Source organism: Podarcis muralis, chromosome 4 (genome assembly GCF_964188315.1).
Source record: "Podarcis muralis chromosome 4, rPodMur119.hap1.1, whole genome shotgun sequence".
NCBI lineage: Eukaryota > Metazoa > Chordata > Lepidosauria > Squamata > Lacertidae > Podarcis > Podarcis muralis.
In genome coordinates, this window is record NC_135658.1 from 107,108,842 (window position 1) to 107,132,153 (window position 23,312).

Sequence of the window (23,312 nt, forward strand, 5' to 3'; positions counted from 1 at the left end):
TATTGAAGCTCATTTTCACTTTTACAGCCGCGGCGCGCAGCTCTACGTCTCAAACTCTAGACCGCTGAAGCTCCGTCTGAGTCTCCTCCCCCCAGACACCAGTTTAAGACTCTAGCCTTGCTCCATCTCTTACTTTGCTCTTTCCTCCTCTGGGTCCGCCTGTCCGCTGGGGTCTTGCCCTTCCTAGACTCTTCTGACGCTGAGTCCCCTGAGTCTTCCCCCTGCCTCCGGCCGGCTTTAGGCCTGGTTCCCAATCAGGGTTTTCTGCTGTCCCGCGCGCCTGTACATTCGAACCTGGCGCGCGCGCCCCGCCGGCCACCTTCCTCCTGACCGTTACACTGCTCCTGTCACTGCTTCCCCCTTCGGGGAGGCTAGCTGGGTCTGACCTCCCCTCCGTTCCCCCACTCTCCGATAGAGGCGTGGTCAGCCCTGACTCCTCTTCCCTCCCTGCTGGAAGAGACGCTGGCCCTGACACATGGGACTCTTCCCCCCCACTATGCTCTGGTGGGGAAGCTGGTCCTGATCTCCAGCTGCTGCTTTGGGAGTCCCCGCTGGCCCCTTGCTTCTGGTGTGTCCCCCCTGGGACCCCCCTTGCCCTGACCGTCGGCGCCCCCTTCTGGGAATCTTCTGATTCGCTGGAGAGGCTCATGGAATCTCTCGGGTCACTGTCATTCTCCCCTCCGCTGCCCTCAGATTCTTCCCCTTCGCTCTCCATTTCCTCTCTCCCCTGTGCCTCTGCTCCTGAGCCCCTGACAATGTGCATTCTTAACTTATAGAGAAGTTTTTAAAATGTACAATTTGGATTGGAATAAGTGGGCAGCAGAATAGAACAAAGTATTTATTCATGCTATGCATAATGAATGCATGGTACTAAAAAGCCACAGGATGTGCTCATGGTCACTGGCTTATAGGGGAATCAGACAAAATCATGGAGGAGTGGTCTGCCCAAAGGAGAAGTGATAGATCCTTGTACAAAGGCAGTATGTCTCTGAATTCTAGTTGCTGGGGAGCAACAATTGGGGAGGGCTGTTGCTGGCTTTCCTGGAGGCATCTGATTGGGTACTGGAGGAAGAAAGGCTCTTGGCTTTTGGTCTGACCCAGCAGGAGGTTTCTTGGTTTCTTATAGCACATAATTTCTTATAGCACATAAGGGTTTTCTTGTGTGTGTGTTTGTGGCTGATTAGCTGCTCTCCCTGTGCAAAGGTCAGAGGGGGCAGGGTTTCTGTTGAGTCAGGTGATTAGCTGTGGGAGGAGCTTATCAGAGCTTGCAGGGCAGCGGCGTGCGCAGTTTGATCCATCTTTTAGATTTAGGGGAGCTAGTCTCAAACGTTTGTTGGGGGAGACCTAGGTTTTTTTGGGGGGGTTATTTGTCCTGTCTTCACGCTTTTTAAGATGGAGGACCACTGTAGCCACCCCCAACGACACGTTTTCAAGATGGAGGGTGAGGGAACAGCTGCAGTCGCCTGCGGTTCCTGCACAATGTTTGCCATCTTGCCAAAGGTTGCAGGCAGCTTTACCTGCAGCAATTGTATGTTGATTGCCCTCTTAGAAGACAAAGTCCAGCAACTGGAGGAACATGTAGCTACGCTCCAAAGAATTAGAGAGCTGGAGCTCTTCTTGGAAGCAACAGAGAACACCGTCTCCACCAAGGAGGAGACAGGGGACACCCCTGAGAAGGAGGCTAGTTCACCAACACAGGTGCCAGATATATGGAGAAACGTGACTCAAAGAAGTAGGAGGCCCAGGGTTCGCTCTGATTGTTTAGAAATACACAATCGCTTTGAAGTCCTCTCCCCTAGCATGGAAGACGAAGAACAGACTCCATTTGAGGATCTCTCCCTCATTACAGTCGATCAGGTATATGAAGACGAGCAGCAAAGTCAGTCCTCCGGGAATGTGCAGGCGACCTTGGAACGGACAGCTCACGGAAGAACCCCGACTAAACCTAAGAGGAGGCGTGTAGTGGTGATAGGGGATTCCCTACTGAGGGGAACAGAAGCAGTGATCCGTGGGCCTGACAAGATGTCTTAGGAGGTGTGCTGTCTCCCTGGGGCTAAGATCCAAGATGTAACTGAACGACTGCAAGGAATCATAAAACCCACTGACAAATACCTCTTCCTCATGGTTCATGTGGGAACCAATGACACTGCAAGCAATAGCCTCCAGAAGATCAAAAGAGACTACAAGGCTCTGAGCAGGAAATTGAAGCAATTAAATGCACAAATTGTCATCTCATCTGTCCTCCCAGTTGAACGACGTGGCCCAGGGAGAGAGGGAAAAATAGTGGAAGTGAACAGCTGGCTTCGCAAATGGTGTAAACAGGAACGGTTTGGATTCTTAGATCACGGACTGCAGTTTCTTGAAGATGGACTTCTGGCAAGCGATGGGCTGCACCTCACAACGGTTGGGAGGAATGTTTTTGCCAAAAATCTCAGAAACCTCATCAGGAGGGCTTTAAACTGACTAATGTGGGGGAGGGAGACAGTGCTCCTGAAGGTAGGAGTCTATCAATTGATGAAAATGATCATCCAAATGTCATAGACCAAATGGAGCAAACAGCACGCAGACCTAGTGGTGGGAGGAAAAAATCCTTAAATAAGAGACACGGGGGAATGATTAATGGACTTCAATGTCTGTACACTAATGCGCAAAGCATGGGAAATTAACAAGATGAGCTTGAGCTCTTGGTACAGCAAACTAAATATGACATAATAGGAATCACTGAAACCTGGTGGGATAAGTCCCACGATTGGAATGTAATAATGGAGGGATACAATCTATTTTTATAACAGAGACCTCATTGTGGGAGTTTACTATAGATCCCCAAGCCAAACGGAGGACATAGATGATGCCTTCCTGGAACAGATGGCCAAGCATGCAAAAGGAAGGGAGATAGTAGTAATGGGGGACTTCAATTACCCGGTTATTTGTTGGATGTCAAACTCAGCCAAGAGCATACGGTCAAACAGATTCCTCACTGGCCTTGCAGACAACTTCATTGTCCAGAAAGTGGGAGAAGCAACAAGAGGAACAGCCATTTTAGATCTGGTCCTAACCAATGTTGATGACCTGGTTAGTGGGGTAGAAGTGGAAGGATCATTAGGCGCGAGTGATCATGCTCTTCTGAAGTTTACTATACAGCGGAAAGGAGCAGCCAAGCATACTAGGACTCAATTTCTTGACTTTAAGAAAGCCGACTTCATAAAACTTAGGGAAGTGCTGGGTGAGATCCCATGGACTGTAATACTAAAAGGAAAGGGAGTTCATGATGGCTGGGAGTCTGTTAAGAGGGAGATAGTAAAAGCACAACTTCAGGCAATACCAATGAGACGGAAAGATGGAAGGTGCCTAAAGAAGCCAGGGTGGCTATCTAAAGAACTTTTAACTGAGTTAAGATTAAAAAAGGATGTGTACAAAAAATGGAAAAGGGGCAAACGACCAAAGAGGAATTCAAACAAATAGCCAGCACATGTAGACAGAAAGTCAGAAAAGCTAAAGCACAGAATGAACTCAGGCTTGCTAGAGAGGTTAAAAGCAACAAAAAAGGCTATTATGGGTATGTCCGTAGCAAAAGGAAGAACAAAGAAACAGTGGGGTCACTCAGAGGAGAAGATGGTGAAATGCAAACAGGGGACACAGAAAGGGCTGAACTCCTCAATGCCTTCTTTGCCTCAATCTTCTCCGATAAAGAAAACAATGCCCGACCTGAAGAATTTGGAGCAAATGATTCAGCCGAGGAAACACAGCCCAGAATAACTAGTTTAGATGTATTCAAGTCTCCAGGGCCAGATGAACTGCATCCAAGAGTATTAAAAGAACTGGCAGATGTGATCTCAGAACCACTGGCAGTCATCTTTGAGAATACCTGGAGAACAGGCGATGTCCCGGCAGACTGGAGGAGGGCAAATGTTGTCCCTATTTTCAAAAAGGGGAAAAGAGAGGACCCAAATAATTATCACCCAGTCAGTCTGACATCAATACCAGGGAAGATTCTGGAGCAGATCATTAAGCAAACAGTCTGTGAGCACCTAGACAGGAATGCTGTGATCACCAATAGTCAGCATGGATTTCTGAAAAATAAGTCATGTCAGACTAACCTGATCTCGTTTTTTGACAGAATTACAAGCCTGGTAGATGAAGGGAACGCAGTGGATGTAGCCTACCTTGATTTCAGCAAGGCATTCGACAAGGTGCCCCATGATATTCTTGTAGAGAAGCTGGTAAAATGCGGTCTTGACTATGCTACCACTCAGTGGATTTGTAACTGGCTGACTGACCGAACGAACCCAAAGGTTTCTCTTCATCCTGGAGAAGAGTGACTAGTGGGTGCCACAGGGTTCTGTCTTGGGCCCGGTCTTATTCAATATCTTTATCAACGACTTGGGTGATGGACTCAAGGGCATCCTGATCAAATTTGCAGATGACACCAAACAGGGAGGGGTGGCCAACACCCCAGAGGACAGGATCACACTTCAAAACGACCTTGACAGATTAGAGAACTGGGCCAAAACAAACAAGATGAACTTTAACAGGGAGAAATGTAAAGTATTGCACTTGGGCAAAAAAAATGAGAGGCACAAATACAAGATGGGGGACACCTGGCTTGAGAGCAGTACATGTGAAAAGGATCTAGGAGTCTTGGTTGACCACAAACTTGACATGAGCCAACAGTGTGACGCGGCAGCTAAAAAAGCCAATGCAATTCTGGGCTGCATCAATAGGAGTATAGCATCTAGATCAAGGGAAGTAATAGTGCCACTGTATTCTGCTCTGGTCAGACCTCACCTGGAGTACTGTGTCCAGTTCTGGGCACCACAGTTCAAGAAGGACACTGACAAACTGGAACGTGTCCAGAGGAGGGCAACCGAAATGGTCAAAGGCCTGGAAACGATGCCTTATGAGGAACGGCTAAGGGAGCTGGGCATGTTTAGCCTGGAGAAGAGGAGGTTAAGGGGTGATATGATAGCCATGTTCAAATATATAAAAGGATGTCATATAGAGAAGGGAGAAAGGTTGTTTTCTGCTGCTCCAGAGAAGCAGACACGGAGCAATAGATTCAAACTACAAGAAAGAAGATTCCACCTAAACATTAGGAAGAACTTCCTGACAGTAAGAGCTCTTCGACAGTGGAATTTGCTGCCAAGGAGTGTGGTGGAGTCTCCTTCTTTGTTTTTTTTTTTAAATAATATTTATTATCATTTCCAAAAAGTACAAAGCATATATCAAAAAAACATAGAAAGCACACACCATCATAATAAAAGAGAAAAAAAACGAACAAAAATTCCACCTTTTAAACCTCCTTTTCAGTGACATCTTATCTTGACTTCCCCACACCTCCCCTTCTTGTATTCCACTTCCACTATTTTGTCCAGCAAATTTTTAACCGTAGTGTCTGTCAGGGGTGCCTCAGGTCCCAGCTCACAAAGGACCAACGCCAGTGTCTCTTTATATACAAAGGTCTTTATTGAAGTTCATTGTTGGTTTTACATCCGTGGCGCGCATCCCTACGTCTGTAACTTTAGACCGTTGAAGAGAGAGACTCATGGAATCTCTCGGGTCACTGTCATACCCTCCTAAGCTCCCCTCAGATTCCTCCCCTTCGCTCTCCAACTGCTCTTTCCCCTGTGGCTCTGCCCCTGAGCCCCTGACAGTGTCATAACCGTATATTATTAATACACTTCTTTATAATCAATTTTAACCATTGTTTCATTATATTACATCAATTTAAACAGTAACTTTTAAGTTGTATGAAAAGATGAAAAGGCAAAAGAGTACAGAAAACAGAAAAGAAGAAAGAAATAGCAAAAAAGAGTACTATTCCTAAGGTTGTCCCTGGTTCCCATCCACGAATTCCCCATTTTAGAAATAATAATTGACGTAAAAAACATTTTAAACACTGCATAATGAAACAGGCCCCCTTTGGACTTCCACACCCTCCTTTTCCCTCCCCGGTTTCAGCCCCAAACCAAGAGCCATTAATCTATCTTTTAGCCTGGTGCCCTTACGTCCGAGGCTCTCAAGTCCTTTTCAGTCCCTCTCGGCCGGCTTCTTTGGAAATCTCTTATATTAAATCCCCAAATTCGATAAAGGACTTTCTCATTCCTCGCAGTAATTCTTTCAGCCAGGGCTAGTTGTTCAAAGGTGAAGCTCCAATTCTGTTTCTTAAGTTCATACATCCCAACTAGCCCAGCTATCACTCTGGTCGGGTTCAAAATCATCTTGGTAGATCTTCGACTTTCCTTTGTCTTCTGTATCTTTTCGGTCGCCCCTTGTTTAGCAAGTATCATTTCCTCCTTTTCCTTCTTTAATTTCTTTTCTTGTCCAGCTTTTGGTTTCTTTTCTTGTCCGGCTGCCCATGTTTTGAGCATCAAGCCCTTTTCCATCTCAATAGCTACATTTTCTGTTGATTTCGACTTTGTAGGGCTTGTAGACAAAACATGACCTTGCTCATAGATCTCTCGCAGCTTTCCCACGAGAACGACCAGCTCTTGCAACTCAGCTCGTATTTCCCGACCAATCTCCATTCTTGTAATGTCCGTGAATCCCCTCTAGAGGGATTCTAGTTACTTAGTATTCCTTTCACTTCCGAACCAAAAGTCAATTTTGTTTGTAACAGTCTTCCTTTACTTTCATTACTTTATAACAAAATAACCGGCTAGAATTAGAACTTTCAGTTTTTTCGAGCTTTGACAGCTAATTTGACAGCTGTCAAAAGCTTCCTGTAAATCCTCAACAGGCTCTTCTCACGGGTTACTCCCGGTCCGGGAAAAGTGGTACTTGATCCAAACACATAAACTCTTGCCCTCCAGCACAATATCTTAGTCTCTTTAAATCCGTGGAATTAATATGTCACCAAAACGTAGCAAACAACTCTTCTCACAACCTTAGTTGGCAGTTCCTTGCTGTTAAACTGTTTACAATGGGGGGGAGATGGACCTCCTCTTTTCACCTCCCCCGCTCGTACCAAATCCAAAATGAAGTAATTTAAATTCAGTTCCAAATTACTCACGGGTTGTTGATTTTGTTTTTTTGTTTTTTTTATAATAAATTTTTATTAGTTTTCCATAAATAAAGAAAAGACAAAACAAAAACATAAACATAAACAAACAAAAACACGACTTCCCCATACCACCCCTTTTCTGCATTCTTGTTTCAAGATTTTTCAGCAACCCTCTGATCATAACTTAAATATATTTCATGTATTTAACTTCAGTTAGTTATTAATACAACTGTAGTTCTTTATCTCTTATAACTCTGAGCCCCTAATTTTCCAAATTACAACAGTTTTTAAGATAAACTTTAAATTTGTTCCAATCTTCATCCACCGCCTCTTTCCCCCGGTCTCGAATTCTGCCAGTCATCTCTGCCAGTCCCATATAGTCGATCACCTTCGTCTGCCATTCTTCCAACGTGGGTAAATCTTGCGTCTTCCAATACTTTGCTAGAAGAATTCTTGCTGCTGTAGTGGCGTACATAAAAAATGTCCTATCCTTCTTTGGCACCATTTGGCCCACCATACCCAAGAGAAAGGCCTCTGGTTTTTTAACAAACGTTCTCTTCAGAACTTTTTTTATTTCATTATAGATCATTTCCCAGAAAGCCTTAATCTTCGGGCAGGTCCACCAAAGGTGATAGAAGGTTCCCTCCGTTTCACTGCACTTCCAACACTTGTTGTTGGGCAAATGATAGATCTTTGCTAACTTAGCAGGAGTCATGTACCACCTGTAGATCATTTTCATAATGTTTTCTTTTAAGGCATTGCATGCCGTAAATTTAACACCAGTGGTCCATAACTGCTCCCAGTCAGCAAGTTCAATGTCATGCCCAATATCCTGTGCCCATTTAATCATATTAGCTTTCACCATTTCATCTTGAGTATTCCATTTCAACAGCAAGTTGTACATTCTTGACAAATTTTTAGTATTGGGTTCTAACAGTTCTGTTTCTAATTTTGACTTTTCCACTTGGAAGCCTTTCTTTCTGTCCTGCTTGAATACTTCATTTATCTGTCGATAATGTAACCAATCTCTCACCTTAAACTTCAGTTTCTCAAAACTCTGCAATTTTACATTTTCGCCATCTTGTTCTATAATTTCACAATATTTAGGCCAATTAGAACCCATATTCAATTTTTTCACCTCTTTTGCTTCCATTGGTGACAACCACCTGGGGGTTCTACTTTCAAACAGGTCTTTATACTTAATCCAAACATTATACAAAGCTTTCCTCACGATATGGTTCTTAAAACCTTTATGCAATTTTACCTTGTCATACCATATATATGCATGCCAACCAAATCTGTTATCAAATCCTTCCAGATCCAAAATGTCTGTATTCTCGAGGAGCAGCCAATCTTTCAACCAGCAAAACGCTGCTGATTCGTAGTAAAGTCTTAAGTCCGGCAGGGCAAAACCCCCTCTATCTTTCGCATCTGTTAATGTCTTAAATTTTATTCTTGGCTTTTTGCCCTGCCAAACAAATTTCGATATGTCTTTCTGCCACCTCTTGAAACAGTCCATCTTGTCTATTATTTGTAATGTCTGAAACAGAAATAACATTCTAGGCAATACATTCATTTTGATAACAGCAATTCTGCCTAACAAGGAAAGTTTCAGCCTTGACCATATGTCTAAATCTTTCTTAACTTCTGTCCAACATTTATCATAATTGTCTTTAAAAAGATTCACATTTTTCGATGTCAAATTCACCCCCAGGTACTTCACTTTTTTTGCTATCTCCAAACCTGTTTCATTCTGGAATGTCTCTTTTTCTTCATTTGTTAAGTTTTTTTCCAAGACTTTAGTTTTTTGTTTGTTCAACTTAAATCCTGCAACTTGACCAAATACCTCGATCAGTTCTAAAACTCTTTTTGTGCTAGTGATTGGCTGTTGCAAAGTCAAAACTAGGTCATCTGCAAATGCCCTTAATTTATACTCTCTCACTCCGACCTGAATTCCTTTAACCAACTGGTCCTTTCTAATCATGTTTAGCAAAACCTCCAAAACCAGTATAAAAAGTAGGGGAGAAATAGGGCATCCCTGTCGTGTTCCTTTCTCTATAGCTATCTCTTCCGTTACCACATTATTCACAATTAGCTTTGCCTTCTGCTCAGAATAAATTGCACCTATACCATTTTCAAAACCTTGGCCTACCCCCATCCCTTGGAGATTCTTTTTCATAAAACTCCAACTAATATTGTCAAAGGCTTTCTCCGCGTCCACAAAAATCAAAACCGCTTTTCTGTTAATGTTCATCTCCAACAGTTCCACAATGTCTATTATGTTCCTCACATTGTCAGACATGTGTCTTCCCGGGAGAAAGCCAGATTGATCTTTATGAATCTCGCCTGTCAATACTTTCTTCAGTCTTTTTGCTAAAATGTCTGCAAAAATTTTGTAATCCACATTTAATAATGATATCGGGCGGTAGTTCTTAACCTGGTTCTTTTCGGTCTCGGTCTTTGGTATAAGTGAGATAAAGGCCTCTTTCCACGTTTCAGGTGCCTTTTTCCCCTCCAATATTTCATTGCAAACTTCTTTCAGTGGTTGCACTAAACCTTCTCTCAAAGCTTTATAATATCTAGCCGTCAGTCCATCTGGTCCTGGAGACTTTCCCAGTTGTGCCTTTTGAATGGCCTCCTCTATTTCCTGTTCTGTTATTTTCTCATTCAAAATCAACTTGCCCTGTTCTGGAATTTTCGGTAGTCCATAATTTTTAAGAAATTCTTCTATTTCTTGTTCGTTTACTGGCCCTTGTGTGTATAATTTCCTAAAAAAACTTTGAAAACAGTTACTTATCTCATTTGGCTTATGAACATTCTTTCCCTCTATCTCCAAACAAGTAACTGTATTCAATTTTTGCCTCTTTTTCAGTTGCCATGCAAGGAGCTTCCCACACTTGTCTGCAGACTCAAAAGTCCTTTGTCTCATTTGTTTAATTTTCCATTCTATCTCTTGATTTGTCAGTTCCATATATTGCGTCTGATAATATTTTATCTCTCTCAAAATTTCTTGAGACTTTGGTTTTGACCTCAGTTTCTTTTCTCCTTCCTTCATTTTTTCTAAAATTCTTTCTTTCCTTTCATTTTGCTTTTTCCTCTTGATTGAATTCTGTTGTATCAGGAAGCCTCTCATCACGGCTTTACTCGCGTCCCAAATTGTTCTTTTTTCCACATCTGTTCTCAAATTTATCTCGAAGTAATCTTTCAATGTCTTTAGGGCCTTTATACAGAATTGTTCATCTCTAAATAGGGAGTCATTCATTCTCCATCTAAAGGATCCAGTTGTTGTCATTTTCATTTCCATCTTTACGGCATTATGGTCGGAGCAGGTTTTTGGGCAGATTTCTACTTTTTTAATCTTTGTAGCCATCACACTAGATACCCAGATTTGGTCGATTCTCGTCCATGTCATTTTAGATTCCGAGAAAAAAGTTCCCTCTCTCTCGAGAGGATTCTTTGTTCTCCAGATATCAATCAAGTCCATATTTTCCGTCATCTCGAAGAAAGTCTTTGGTAATCTTCCTTCTTTAGATATTGTCTGTCTTTGTGCCTTGTCCATATTTGTAGAAACCACTCCATTCATGTCCCCCATCATTATTATTTTGCAGTCGAGATAATCTAGTAAGGTCTCATGCAACTTCTTAAAAAATTCTGCCTTCCCATCATTTGGTGCATATACTCCAATTATCAAATATTTTTCCCCCTGGATCTGTACTTCAATTGCCAGGTATCTTCCTTCTTCATCCTTAAATTTTAATTTTGGGTCCAATTTTTCCTTTGCATAAATCACTACTCCTCTCTTTTTTACTTTATCGGAAGATATAAATTCTTGTCCCAATCTTTTGTTCACCAACAATTTCCTGTGTGCTCTAGTTATATGAGTTTCCTGTAGACATATCAGATCCAGTTGTTCCCTTTTCAAAATGTGGAAAACCTGTCGTTTTTTTCTGGGATGGTTCAAACCGTTGCAGTTCCAGCTTAGAAGTTGCAGAGACATTTTGTTTGTTAGATGTTTGATCCTCCGACTGCTCCAAGTTTTTCTTCCTCTTCAGTTGGCGGTTGTGGTAGTCCAAATGATAGATTTGCAATGTCCGTTAGCCCTCCTCCTTCTGATGTTAATCCTTGTCCTTCTCTTGCCGGGTCCACCGTACCTTTCTGTAGGTCCTCTAGGTTTCTCTCCAAAAAATACTCTTTCTCCTGTACTGTTCTTATTCTTACTTTCTTCCCTTTGTAGTTAAAGGACAACCCCTGTGGGAATTCCCACCTGAAGGGTATGAAGTTCTTCCTCAGCAAATTGGCAAGATCTCTATAAAAAGTCCTCACTTCCAAGATGTATTTAGGGATGTCCTTAAAGATTTGGACTTGAATGTTTCCAATCACCAAAGCTTTTTGATAGTGAAGGTTCAGTATCTTATCTCTTTCCTCTTTGGTTCTAAAGGTGATCAGACAATCCCTTGACTTCTTGCTTTGCTTTCTACCAAGTCTGAAAGCAGTTGTTATCCCCACTTCATCTTCCTCCAGATCTCCTTGCCAATTTTCCAGAATTGCCTCTGTGAGAAATTCCGCCAGATTGTCCTCTTCTTTCTCTGGGACCTGTCTAAATTTCAGATTTCGTTCTTTCCGTTGTAATTCCAGTAAGGAGAGGGCCGCTTCATGCTCATTCACCTTTTTCTCAATCGGCACAAGTCTTTCCTGCGTCTCACCTGCAACAGATTTTGCACTCTCTGCAATTTTCCTTGTTTCTGAAGATTCCTGAATCAGTCTATTTATAGATTCTGTGTTTGTTGCCACTGATGTGGTATTCAGATCCAATCTTGCTGTAAGTTCTGTCAATTTCTTTGAATTTTCTGTAGATTGCTTTGTTAAGGCCTCAAGGGATTGATTTATTTTAAGCAGTGCCTGTGTCATAGATTCCATTGATGCTGCTGTCACACTGTCCGGTGCAGGCACTGTGTTGCCAGAGATTGAACCTCTTTTCTTTTGTGTTAGTTTAGCTTTAGATCTGGTTCTTATCTCCTCTGCTGTGCCACTCATATCCCAAGGCCGTTCTCACAGGAAAAACTTGCAATGGAAAATCCCACTATTAGTCAGTTACTTTGCAATTTTTCCCTCTTAGCCCTCAAGAGGGAGCAGTTAAAAGTTTCCAAGTTAGAAACAACAAAGAGACAGAAAGCCGGATGTAAAAAATCTCAAATCCGCCATTAAAGTTGTAAAACTTTTTCTCCAATTTAAATTTGGTTAGTCCAATATCAGTAACAAAGTCCCATTCAAGTCTTAAATGTCTTAAAATTTTTTCACCATTTAAGGTATAGTCTATATCCACTTCAGAGTTATTTTAAAGAACAGTTTTCCCGGTGTTAAGTCCTGGCAGGTCGTCCCGGGGATCAGAGCAGTGAAAGACTTTGTTTCCCTTTAAATTAAAAGTATCTTCACAAGACTGTCTTTTTTTCCCCTTCTCCTGCCAATCTGGAGGGGAGAGATACTTTTGACAGCTCAGGTTTGACAGTTCGCAACTAAGTTTCTAATAACTGCAGCGAGGTCTTTCGTTGCTTTAGATTCCTGCAGTCCGGGGGGGGCAGACTTCCTTATTTTTTGCCCTCCCGTTTTCAGCCAAATTTTCTATTTTAAAGGTTCCTGATTTTTTTCCCTTCTTACTCACGGGAATCCAGTCCAGATTTTCTTTTCAGGAAGGAATCGGCGCTCTCCGCTAATGGCGACGCGGCTTCACTCCGCAGGCTGGGTAGCGACTCTCAGCACCGCGCTCACTCCCGATGCCGCTCCGGAGCCTTTAAAAAGGCTCTTTCACAGTACCGGGGGGCGCAAAGGTGCCCACCGAGTCTCCTTGCTCTCAGGCTTCCGCGCCTGAGATTTTAGGGGTCCCCCACTCGCCGTAGCGGGTAAGACCCGAACTTGCGGAGCAGTCCTTCTCCGGAGCTCGGAGGTAGGACCGCCATTAAGCGCTGGCACCGACCGGAAGTCTCCACGGGTTGTTGATTTTGAGTCCGAATTTTAAAAGGAAGAAGCCAGCGCTCTCCGGCAAATGGCATGCGGCTTCACTCGGCAGGGGAAGCAGAGGACTCACAGCACCACACCGCTCCCCGGCACCCGTTCCGTAGCCTTTAAAAAGGCTCCTTCGTGAATCGGGAGGGCGCTAACGGTGCCCGCTGAGTCACCACGTCCACGAGCATTCGCGCCCGTGGTTTTTAAGGGTCCCCGTGTCGCCGGCACGGCAAGACCCAGCCCCCACCGAGCAGATTCCCTCCGGAGCTCGGAGGGAATCCGCCATTAGCCGATCGCGCTAACCCGGAAGTCCTGGAGTCTCCTTCTTTGGAGGTCTTTAAGCAGAGGCTTGACAACCATATGTCAGGAGTGCTCTGATGGTGTTTCCTGCTTGGCAGGGGGTTGGACTCAATGGCCCTTGTGGTCTATTCCAACTCTATGATTCTATGATTCTATGATTCTATAATTTGTAAATCACATTTGCACCCCCAACCCCCCACTCCGGTTTTAGCCTTATTCACTTATTTGGTCTTCTGTTCTTGCTCAAATACTATGTGGTATCTGGCCACCCTACTACAAAGTAGTACTACAAAATCACACATTACAAAGATCACTAATTTTCTATACTGTGTATAGAGATTTATTTATTTGGAACATTTGTGCCTCGCTGTTCAGCCAACAAGGCCACCAGACAACTTAAATGCAATCAAAGCAAGATGGTCCCTACCCACAGGCAAAGGGGGCAGGGAGGGAAGAGGAATATCAAATCTCAGTCACAAATCACTAAACAGTTGTTCCTATGTTGACCAGCTGGCACAGTTCAGGGGCTGGAGGTGCCTGAAGGAGCTGGACCTCCAGCAAAGCTCTCCCACTGATGGCTGCCCCAGATAACAGTTGTGGGGAGAGGAGGCCTGAGGGAGCTGTCCTGTCACAGCAGAGCCAGTGGAGGGAGCTCTGCTTCACAGCTCTCACGGAAGTACTGTAGTTTGGATACTACGGGCTCCTCTGCAAAGCTGAAAGCAATTGCTCTGTGAAATAAATAAAAAATTCAGTGTGTAGAAATCCTTTCACTATGTGTCTGTTTTGTATTTAAAGCTTCACAGCCACCAAGTGCTAATCAGCTTGAAGTCTTTCATAACATTATTGATATAAGTAAAGAAACATCTCATGTGGGAAAAATAGACACAATGTTTCCTTAAGAATTAAAAATTCCAGCACTCTCCATATGCAGCAGAATGAGGTGGCCAAATGGACCATACTACCTCAAGCTACAGGTGAGGAATAACACTTCTATGCGTAAAAACCAAAGCCTAGCACATCATAGAGAAGGTACTTGTCAATTAAAAAAGCTAGCCTTTCCCCTGCTTTGCTGGCTTTCTAGTTGCAGGGAACTTTTAGTGTGTGAAAGCAATTTTCCATTGCTGCTCTTGCAGTTTATTTGACAGTTTCAGATGGCTTTGTGTTGTTGTAAACAAAATCTGCCCTTATTCCTTTATGTATTGGAGAACCTTGTAGGTTCTCCATCGGTAGGAGAAAATAACAGAGGCCAACCAGAGAATATTGAGAAGCAAAGCAGCTAGTAAGCCTGATCTTTATTAAACTGTTGCAACAGGGTGCTCCCCCCACACGCAGGAGAGAGGAGGAGGACCGCAAACAATGTGTGCTTGCCATTTTGAAATTCCCTTCCCTGGAGCTCAAGACCACCCCCACAAACATCATACCTACATCACAGAAAAGGAAAATTTCTACAATAGAAATTTGAATGTTGTTTTTCCTGTCTGCCAGGTTATCTGATAATGCCTTATCTGATTGCCTTTCCTGGTAGTCTGGCCATTCCTTTGAGATGGTAATTACCCAATTCCTGAGACAATGGGAAGCAAAGACAGACCACTGAATACGTAACAGTGAAAATACATTATTCCTTTCCACTTGGGATAATCTTGCCATAAATGCCCAAAACTAGCCTGACTAAGGAGTGGTGGAGAGGTATACTTCTGAATATTCAATAATTCTATAACATTTGCAGTATCAGATTGAGGTCTGCTGCTTCACATCAACAACCTGAAAGGATTTACTCCATGACTTTATACTTTCCTTAATGGTAAATATTAAGTAGGGTAGACAAATTGCAACATTGAGCTATTGTAGTTCCCATGCCAATATTGTAGTTCCCCATTTCAAATTCCTTCTTGCTCCCTGTCAGTGGAGGCTCGTCCTTAAGGGGGACTGGGGCACTGCTCCACCAAGCTCAATTGTTTCTTGGCTGTCCTCCAACAGCCTGCTTCTTTCCTCTCTAGGGTTGGCATGAGCAGTGAGCTCCTTCCTCCTCAATCCTCTCTAGGGTTGGCATGAGCAGTGAGCTCCTTCCTCCTCAGTCTCAGGGCTGCCTTTGCAGAACTCAACAAGGGGGGAGGGGCATGCCCCACATGCCCCTGTCCAGGGGAGGAGAGGGGCAGGGAAGCTGCTGCTCAGGCTCCTTGAGTGCGCCAGGTCAGACGTGACCCGGAGGCGGAGCTGCTGCTGTGACTGGGAGCGAGGTGCACTGCAGCCACCCACCCTCCTGCTCTCTTCCCTGGGTCAGGCCTAACCTAAGGACAGAGCTGTGGCCAGCAGAAGCACAGCAGCTTAGGTCAGCTCCTTCTCACGTGGAGCCAGGCACCAATGAGGGAGCCTGCTGTGGGGGCACCTGTTTGTGCCCCCTGACACAAATTTGTGCCCCCACGGCCCACACATGCTACACTTCTGGGTGGGGACAAAACCAGAGTTACTGTAGTTGGCTTCATCCATGGGCGTAGCCAGGATTTTTGTTAGTGGAGGCAGGCCTTTTGTTAGGGGGTCAGAACCTCAGTTAGCTATGTATTTTTATTTAGTTGGCCCCCCTTGGCCACATCCATGGCTCCATCTATCATAACATTTTGGAAATGCCCTGACCCACCCACCCCAACACTGGTGTTGATTTTCTGAGATATCAGGCGCTCAAGCACAAGTCAAACATAAAGAATCGCTGCTGTTTCTTTTTGTGTAGCCTGTTTAGACTGGAAATTTGCCTCAGTTTTTTATTCTCTAAGGCAGTGTTTCCCAACCGGTGTTCCGCGGCGCACTAATGTGCCGCGAGACCTTGCCTGGTGTGCCGTGGGAGGGAGGCGGGCGAGGCGGGCGGCAAGAGGCGGGGCGGCGGCGGCGAGGATCCGCGTCGAGCCGGGGGCGGCTCCGCGGTGGTGGTGCCGAGCTTTCTCTCTCCATTCTCCCCTCACACACACACACAGGAAATAACACAGGATCAGCTGACAGGACCTGGCCAATGGGGCGGCGGCGGGGCGGCGCGCGCAAAAGGGAGGAGCGCGAGACAGCGGACGAGGAGGAGGCCGGCATGTCCGGGCAGCAGCAGCAACAACAGGTTGGGAAACACTGTTCTAGTGACTAGTCAGTGTTCATAGCAACACTTGCTTTTGTTCCTAGACAAACTGCCCTGAAAGACAGTTACTATGAACTACATGTGTCTTCTTGATATATAAGGTTGTTGCTAGTTTCTGAAAAACACTACTTTATCTTTCAACAAGAAATAAATGAATAGGAGGCTGCTCTAAGGCAGTGTTTCCCAACCTTTTTTGGGCAAAGGCACACGGAGGTAGGCTGGTGTGCCGTGGGAGGGAGGCGGGGACTCGGGCGGCGAGAGGCGGGGCGTGGCGGCGAGCACACGCGGGGCGGCGAGCGAGCTCCCTCCCACATCCCATCGCCGCTCGCTCCAGTAGGCCGGCCGAAGCGAGCGGCGATGGGATGTGGGAGGGAGCTCGCTCGCCGCCCCACGTGTGCTCGCCGCCGCCGCCCCGCCTCTCGCCGCCCGAGTCGCCCGCCTCCCTCCCACGGAACACAAGGTAACGTTCCGCGGCACACTCGTGTGCCGCGGAACACCGGTTGGGAAACACTGCTCTAAGGAAGAAGTGTGATTGCATCTGGAATATCAGACTCTCTGTATTTTTATTTATTTACTTGATTTAGGGGTGGCCACTTCACCCCCTGGCTATGCCCATGTCCCCAACTAACTGAGCTTCTTGGGATCACCCTGCCATGCTGTGAGCTACTACATTATCCTGCACTTTACAGAACCTTCCTTAGAGCAGTGTTTCCCAACCTTTTTTGGGCAAAGGCACACTTGATTGATGAAAAAAATCTCGAGGCACACCACCATTATAGCCCTGTGACGTCAGCGCGCAGCGTCACGCCGGGAGGGACACACGAAAGTGTAAGTTTCAATTTTTCCCCCTCCCCCTTGCCGGGGAACCTCCAAGCTTTGGGGGTGGGGGGGGAGGCAGCAAAGCGAGGGACTGAGGGACTCCTCCAACTCCTCCTCCTGCTCGTCCACGGCCGGGTAGAGCCGCTTGAGGCGCCGCTTGAGCTCCTTCTCCTGCTCGTTCAGGGCCGGGTCGCCGCCGTGAGCGGAGGCGGCGTGGGGGACCCCGCAGGTCAGGGCGAGTCGGCTCGTCAGCTGCCACGACAGGAGCAGGGCGGGCGGCGAGGGGGTGGCTGGGTGGGGGACATCCCCCTCGGATCTGCTCCCTCTCAGGCTCGGTCGGCGCTGTCACGAAGCGAGACGAGGCTGGAAGGCGCCGCTCTCCTCCTCCCTCCGCAGCAAGCGTGGCCTGGCGCGAATCGAATTGCCGCTCCTGTCCCGTGCGCTCAGGTGGGCAGCTCCAAAGGGGCGCCCGCGTGGGCCGGCTTGGGGTGGCTGCCCAAGCGCCTTCTCTCTCTCGCCTCCTCCCACGAGTTCGGGGTCAGCCTCCCGCTCCTCCTCCGCTTCCTCCTGCCAGCCGCCGGGGTCTTTGGTCGCCGCAGCCTCCCGTCCAAGAAGCACCTTCGCCCAGGCAAGGACGCGCGCAAAGCTGGCGAGCGCCGAGGGGTGGGGCTTTCGCGCCCGCCTCCCGAACCAGGAGGGCCGGGTCGCCACCGTGAGGGAAGGGCGCCGGGGCGCTGCTGCTGCTGCTGCCGCCGCCGCTCCCAGCAGGCATGGGCCCAGCTGAGGCGGCGGCGGCTGTTGTGGTGGTGGTGGCAATAGCGGGCGGAGGAGGGGGCGGCGGGGCCGAGGTGGCCGGCGGCGGCGGGGGAGGCGGCGGCGGGTGGAGCAGGAGGGCGGCCGAGGCCAGTGAGGGAGTAGGGTTGCCCGGGGCTTGAGGAGCCGTCGCCGGGAGTTGCTGCTGCTGTTGTTGCTGCTACTGCCCGGACATGCCGGCCTCCTCCTCGTCCGCTGTCTCGCGCTCCTCCCTTTTGCGCGCGCTGCCCCGCCGCCGCCCCATTGGCCGGGTCCTGTCAGCTGATCCTGTGTTATTTCCTGTGTGTGTGTGTGAGGGGAGAATGGAGAGAGAAACCTCGGCACCACCACCGCGGAGCCGCCCCCGGCTCGACGCGGATCCTCGCCGCCCCGCCTCTCGCCGCCCGACTCGCCCGCCTCCCTCCCACGGCACACCAGGCAAGGTCTCGCGGCACATTAGTGTGCCGCGGAACACCGGTTGGGAAACACTGCACTAGAATAATAAGATGAAAGCTGGAGGTGGGGTTCGGGGTGGGGTTAGTCTTTCTTACAAACATGTAAGTACTGTATGGATGCCAAGCAGAAGAGGAAGACCAGCGTTTCTGTGGGGGAGGGAGTTTATTGACTGCTCAGATATAAGACTCACAACATCATTGTATAACCAAAGAAAGTGCCTTTATGTGACCATTAAATCAAATCAACTGGAATTACCCGTATATTCACAGAAAGCCTTTAGCAGAATCATTTCCTGTCCTCTGAATCCAACTGGAAGTGTTGGGCGAGCCGACTGCATAATCAAAAAGGCCAGTAAGTTACTGTGAGACAAACAGAGGAAGCTGTGTTCCTTTTCAAATCTGTCTGTCAACAGTCACACACACCAAGCAAAAGCCATCCATAACAGACGTTTTCCTTGATAAATGGGAGAACTGTCTGATAATCAACAACCATATAATTTTATCCAGTAGTATTAGTTTGATCTGACGGAAACTGCACATTTCCCGAGAAGCACTGAAAGAATGCTTCATTTAACTACAAACCCCCAAATCTGGGATCCCATCAAAACTAATGTTTGGTAAAAGTTTTGCAGCAAAACCCCCACATTTTGTAACACCCCATAAACAGAGTAATTGATACATCAAACCGGGGTTCATAATTAATATCAAAAACCCATCATTGTCCGGTTCACTCCAAACTGGTGCCAAAGTCTGGCAAAAGTTTTGTAGCATTTTGCCAGACATTGTAGAATTTTTTTAGCATTTTGCCCGACAAACCAAGTAAGTGACAGGGGTCATAAGGTCACCCCAAAACCCAACATCGCCTGATTCACTCCAAATCAAGGCCAAAGTCTGGCAAAATGTTTGCAGTAAAAACCGCATGTTTTGCAGTGCCCCCCAAACGGAGTGGTTCCTAGCACATCAGGAGGAAGAGTCAAGACAACCAAAAGTGGATAAATAGGTTGTATTTATTAAATATAACAACTTGAGGATCGGCAAAACTAGTCAGATTCGACCAATGTAACCAAATCAAATTGTCTGGGCAGGTGTGCTTGTTCACCTCCACCCACAAACACACAAGTGCTCAAACAGAGCTCTTTGCAGATCCTTAAGAACCCAACCCAAATCAGAAAGATGTCACAACCCAAATCAGAAAGATGCATACCACCAGGTCTATACAACTGTTGGGCACAGAACATAATTCTGCCATGAGGGATATAAGCACCCACATTTTCAAACACAAACATCGTTGTAGAATGATTAGCTTTGTGTCTTGCCCATCCACCTTCTTAGGAAGGCTGCCCCCACTCCATAAGCACCTCTACAACATTCCAAACCAAACTATGATAAGCTCAGGGATGAGGAAGCACAGCTGATGGAGATATTTAGTGATCTCAACTGAATTTACCTCACCAGATTGTTATCCCCAAGATGGATGACCAGAATGTCAGGGTTAGGGTTAGGGCTAAGGCAGGGGGTAGGTGGACGTTCAGGGTTAGGGTTAGTGCCTGGGGGTTTTTTCCCCATGCTTTTTAAGCTTCTAATGATATTGCTTCATTTTTATGAGACTGGATAATTCCCAAAAGTAAGCAGACTACCTGAAACGTAGCAAAACTCAGAGAAATGTTGTCAGGGGCTCAGGAGCAGAAGCACAGGGGAGAGAGGAAATGGAGAGCGAAGGGGAGGAATCTGAGGGCAGCGGAGGGCAGAATGACAGTGACCCGAGAGATTCCATGAGCCTCTCCAGTGAATCAGAAGATTCCCAGAAGGGGGCGCCGATGGCCAGGGCAAGGGGGGTCCCAGGGGGGACACACCAGAAGCAGGGGGCCAGCGGAGACTCCCAGAGCAGTAGCTGGAAATCAGGACCAGCTTCCCCACCGGAGCGTAGTGGGGGGGAAGAGTCCCATAGGTCAGGGCCAACGTCTCCTCCAGCAAGCAGGGAGGAGGAGTCAAGCCCAGCTAGCATTCCCGAAGAGGGGAGCAGTGACAGGAGCAGCATAACGGTCAGAAGGAAGGTGGCAGGCTGGGCGCGCGCGCCATGTTCAAATGTGCAGGCGAGCGGGACAGCAGGAAACCAGGATTGGGAACCAGGTCCTAAAGCTCGCCGGAGGGAGGGGGAGGACTCGGGAGAGTCAGTGTCGGAAGAGTCTAGAAAGGGGAAAGCCCCGACGGACAGGCGGACCCAGAGGAAAAGGGAGCAGAGGAAGAGGTGGAGCAAGGCTAGGGTCTTGAACTGGTGCCTGGGGGGAGGAGATTCAGATGGAGCTTTGGCGGTCTAGGTTCAAGACGTAGAGCTGCGCGCCGTGGCTGTAAATGAGAGACTGAACTTTAATAAAGACTATTTAATATAACAACGGACTGGCGTTGGTCCTCTGTGAGCTGGGACCTGAGGCAGCCCTGACAAATGTGAAAACCAAAAGTGAGATACCAGAAACCCAACAAGGAAGGAATTCATGAAAAAGGAAAATTGCCAGACAGAGACTTCAATCAAATCATTACCAAATTCACCAGAATCCCAAAACCAATTGAAAAGAAGCAGAAATGTGAGAAGCAGAAGAAATACCACCAGAAACCCCCAACAAGAGGGAAAAAGTAAATTGCGCAGAAACCCCAAAGCCAGTTAAACCTTAGTTTTGCATGGTGTGGGGTGATTTCGCTTTTCCCTGAGATGTTTACTGCGTGGGTTTCTTGTGGTTCTATTCAACTGGTTTTCTCATCTTTTGTGGATGTGGTTTGTTTCTGTTGTTTCTTGTTTGTTTTTGGGATTATGTTGAATTTTTTCTGTGGTTTTCGTTTCATAGATTCTTTTATATAAATTACGATTGTGAAATATACTCAGAGTCTTGTATGTATTTCATGCTCTTTATTGCCCCCGCCCCCCAACCTCATGCTTTTATATACATTATTTACACAATGAGTACCGTCTGACTGGCTAACTCTGCTTCCCTCTTGGAGCCTGATTGGCCTGCAGGAAAAGACCAATCTGTTGTTGCATTCTAGGATCCAAGGTTAGTACATAACAGATTGGGTGCTGGATTGATGGTGAGTTTGCTTCCTTTCTAGGTTTTTTGGGTTTTGCACCTTTGAGAATATTAATTTGTATGAGATCTGATAATCCCAAGAATAAAAGGAAAACCACCAGAAATGAAGCAAAACCACCAGAAATGACCATTCCAACAATGAAGTCAACCACTAAAAACACAAAAACCTACTGAAAAGAAGCAGAAGAACCATGTAAAAGCAACATCAATGGAAACTGGCAAAGAAGCCAACTAAAATCCCAAACAAAGCAGATTCACCAGAAACCCCCAAAGCATTCAAAAGTATTACCACCAGAATGCAAAAACAAGAAAACTTCTCAAAAGAAGCAATAAAGCAAAAGTCCAAAAAACAAGCTAAACCAATGGAAAAGAAATGAAGCACATTCACCAGAAACCCAAGACTAAGTGAAAACTAGTATGCTATGTTGGTTAATTTCTGTTGCTTGAAGTGCTTTTGGACTCCCATAAATTGCATGCTTGTTGAGTTTCTGGTTTTGCTTTTTAAAAACTGGTTTCCAGTTTCTTGTGGCCTTGCTTTGTAATTGGTGGCTTTACTGCTTCTTTTTTGTTTTCTGCTGGTTTGTTTAATTTGGGGTGGTTTTGCTTTTTTTTTGCATTTAATTGTTTTGCTTCTTTTACTTTGAATGGTTCTGCAGTTTTGGGTGAGATTGTTTCTTTTCCATTCATTTGGCTTGGTTTTCATGTCTCCTGGTTTTGCCTCATTTTGGGAATATTTCTTGGTTTTTGTGCTTCTGGTGGTATTTCTTCAATTTTATGACATAACCAAGCCAAAACACCAGAAACACAGAAACAAATCATAAAGAAGCAGAGGGTTACAGTGAGAGTTGGGTTTGAGTTAGAATAGGATTAGGAGTTAGAGTTGGGGTTGAGTTACGGTAAGAGAAGAACAGCAGAAGGAGAAATTTAATTTTATTACTTAGGGTTAGGGTTAAATTAGCAATATAATTTTATTATTTATACTCCACCCAAGTCACTAGTGGCCGCTTTCAATAAAAGGTAAAAACATGAGCGCACTCTAAGTGAATGCTCATGAATGTAGAAACTCTTACTTCCCATAGGATTCCCAAAGAAGACCTGGGAATTGTAGCTCTGAGCTTCTTTGCAGAGGGTTGGACTAGATGACCCTTGGGTTCCCCTTCCATCTCTACTAGGATGCTCCCTGTCTCACTCTCACTCTCACACACTCCTCCTCTCCTTTTCATGGCAGTTTCACCTTTTTCTGCACTCCTAGTTCGGAAGGGCGGAAGAGGCTGTGCTGCCGCCATGTTGGGCGAGGGCAGGGGTACCGGAAGGACGTGCCACCGGAGGAGAGGCATGAGCACAGGAAGGGGATGGAAACGGGCGGAAGAGGCTGTGCTGCCGCCATGTTTGGCGAGGGTAGGATTACCGGAAGAGGTGCCAGCGGAGGAGAGGCAAGAGGACAGGAAAAGGAGAGGAAAGGGCGGAAGAGGCTGTACTGCCACCATGTTTGGCGAGGGTAGGATTACCGGAAGGAGGTGCCAGCGGAGGAGAGGCAAGAGGACAGGAAGGGGAGAGGAAAGGGCGGAAGAGGCTGTGCTGCCGCCATGTTTGGCGAGGGTAGGATTACCCCCGAAGGAGTTGCCAGCGGAGGAGAGGCAAGAGGACAGGAAGGGGAGGGGAAAGAGCGGAAGAGGCGCTGCGACGTTGCTCTCTCGACCCCGCTCTCCCCAGGGTGCAGCCCTGCCCCCCGCCCCGCCCTCACCTGCCTT

At 46.4% G+C, this 23,312-nt stretch overlaps 1 long non-coding RNA gene across 2 annotated transcripts; it reads right to left on the reverse strand.

Moving 5' to 3' along the window:
• Nucleotides 1–13,612: 13,612 nt before the first annotated feature.
• Nucleotides 13,613–22,864, reverse strand: LOC144327565 (uncharacterized). 2 transcript variants are annotated; one of them, XR_013392718.1, is made up of 2 exons: nt 22,796–22,864; nt 13,613–14,028 (listed from the first exon to the last, which is right to left on the reverse strand). It is a non-coding gene; the product is annotated as an uncharacterized LOC144327565 (long non-coding RNA). The 2 variants fall into 2 exon arrangements; XR_013392719.1 differs by having other exon boundaries at nt 22,632–22,857.
• Between the last annotated feature and the right edge of the window lie 448 nt (nt 22,865–23,312).